The following is a 3,119-nucleotide window of genomic DNA, read 5'->3' on the forward strand; positions in this document are numbered from 1 at the left end:
ACATAATTTGAAGCATATCCAAGTATTTATCTCCTGTCACAGTTCCTTCAAATGAATATGGTACAAGAACGCCAAATGATGATATTGCTCCCCAGACACTCACACCAGGTTGATTTATTTGTTGTTCTAACAAAAGATCTTGATTGTCAGTATACCAGTGAGTACAATTATGCTGTTGACTTGTCTGCTTGACTTAAAATTAGCCTCATCAGACCACACAATTTTATTGAACAAGTAGGATCGTGTTTCTGTAGGTTAGGCATCAATTCACAAAATTGAAGACATAGCAAACACATGTAGCAAACATAGAATGTAACTTTGAAATTCTGTTTGTGTAATATTCTTTGCACAGACCTTCGTGATAAATCCAGCTCAGATGCTAATCGTCTGGTTGATTCTCGTGGACTGTTGGTCACAGTTGGTCACAACATACGCGCAACACATTTTTCTCAGTTGAGACTGTTGTGGGGCGGCCAGATCTTGGTTCATCCATAACAGATCCATGTTGTTCAAATCTATCTCTTATGTCATATAATGTTTGTCTAGTTGGTTGTTTTGATGTAAAGTGTCTACCCCATTCATCAACAACTGCAGTAGCACCACTTTTATGGAATGTTTTCAAAGCGAAGATCCTTTCTTCTTTTGTCAGCATTGTGACAACTGATTAACAAAAAAAAAAAAACTAATTCGGAAACTACAGCTTCAAACACGTCTCACAGAACACGCTTTCAAAAACTGACTAGATCGATTGTTGTGTTTGTCATTGCATGGTATTGCCAACTTGACGAGGTGTGATTATCAACATTTTGTAATACCAACACCATGGGCTAAAACTATTATACTACATCTTCCTGTTTTTTTTATTTTTTCTTCTGGCCAACTGTCCAGTAACTTTTGCGCCACTCTGTGTGGCATGCAGTGGGACGAATTTGTTTGTTCTTCAAATCTTCTGGATTGATATTGAATGTGTTTGCATGAGATATCATTGATGAAATAGTGTATTGACTTGTTGTTTATACTATAAAACAATACAATTTTTCTTCAATAATAGTAACATATTATTTATTTTCTTGATGTCTAGATCACTTTATTCATTTGTCACAGTTAGCTTGTGATATGTACCTTCTCCAGAAATATCAAATTTTATTGTGGAGATTTAAAAAGATGAGATTAAAATGAGTTATATACAATGTGGTTATTCATGAGAACATTATAAAAACCGGAATTGATCAATTATTTCTATTAAATTGATTTTTTTAGCTGTGTTTGTTATGTAAATAAGCAGGTTTATGGTCTATCAAATTTATCAGAACTCTTTCCTATGGTCCTTCAAAGTTTACATGTAAGCCTCATGGAAGAAGATTCGTGAGCTGGCCACACACAGAAAAAAAATCAACTGTTTTAATCATTGCATCATTCAACAGCCGTTGGTAGATCTTTTTTTTTCTATTTTCTTTCTACTGATTCACAGAATTTCAATTCTAATAATAATGCCGCGGTATGAACAATGTTCAAACTTGGTTCGTAGAGCTTGACATACTGTAAATTTAGAATATGCACGGGTAAATCAGCATCAAGGAGATATACCATTCAATTCCCAGCAAGCTGCATTCAACTATAACTAAAAATACTAACTGCTGCACAACTAACTAGTAGTTCTGTGAACAGTAGACCTCACGCAGTATTCTCAACCACAAGTACCTGATTGGAACTATAGACCTTCGGAAATACAGCAATAGACTGGCTTCTCAACACATCTGCATAATCACTTGTCAGCTGATTTATGATGAATAATTCTATAGTCTGATATTGCACTCTAATATTGGCATATGAAGGAAGCTCCTTTCTCCTTTTAAATTATCATAGAAATGCAAAATTCCAAAAACCTTGTATATATGTCAATGCATAATTAAAAAAGAAGCATACTTGTCAAATTACATGAAAGTCTATTACTGCGTTTCACTGTAAATGCGCAACATATAAACATTCAAACATTCAAACATTTGAACATTTAAACATTTAAACATTTGAACATTTGAACATTTGAACATTCAAGCATTTGAACATTTGTACAATTACACATTTAAACATTCAAACATTTAAACATTTAAACATTCAAACATTTAAACATTTAAACATTAAAACATTTAAACATTTAAACATTAAACATTCAAACATTTGAACATTTAAACATTTAAACATTTAAACATCTAAACATTTAAACATTCAAACATTTAAACATTTAAACATTAAAACATTTAAACATTTAAACATTGAAACATTTAAACATTTAAACATTTAAACATTTAAACATTTAAACATTCAAACATTAAAACATTTAAACATTTAAACATTTAAACATTTAAACATTTAAACATTTGAACATTTAAACATTTAAACATTTAAACATTTGAACATTCAAACATTCAAACATTCAAACATTCAAACATTTAAACATTTACCACAAGTACCTGATTGGAACTATAGACCTTCGGAAATACAGCAATAGACTGGCTTCTCAACACATCTGCATAATCACTTGTCAGCTGATTTATGATGAATAATTCTATAGTCTGATATTGCACTCTAATATTGGCATATGAAGGAAGCTCCTTTTCCCTTTTAAATTATCATAGGAATGCGAAATTCCAAAAACCTTGTATATAAGTCATTGCATAATTAAAAAAGGAGCATACTTGTCAAAAAACATGAAAGTCTATTACTGCGTTTCGCTGTAAATGCGCAACATATAAACATTCAAACATTCAAACATTTGAACATTTAAACATTTAAACATTTGAACATTTGAACATTTGAACATTTGAACATTTAAACATTTGAACATTTGTACATTTACACATTTAAACATTAAAACATTTAAACATTTAAACATTTAAACATTAAAAACATTTGAACATTTAAACATTTAAACATTTAAACATTTAAACATTTAAACATTTAAACATTTAAACATTTAAACATTTAAACATTTAAACATTTAAACATTTAAACATTTAAACATTTAAACATTTAAACATTTAAACATTTAAACATTTAAACATTTAAACATTTAAACATTTAAACATTTAAACATTTAAACATTTAAACATTTAAACATT

Source organism: Nilaparvata lugens, chromosome 13, assembly GCF_014356525.2.
Source record: "Nilaparvata lugens isolate BPH chromosome 13, ASM1435652v1, whole genome shotgun sequence".
Lineage (NCBI taxonomy): Eukaryota > Metazoa > Arthropoda > Insecta > Hemiptera > Delphacidae > Nilaparvata > Nilaparvata lugens.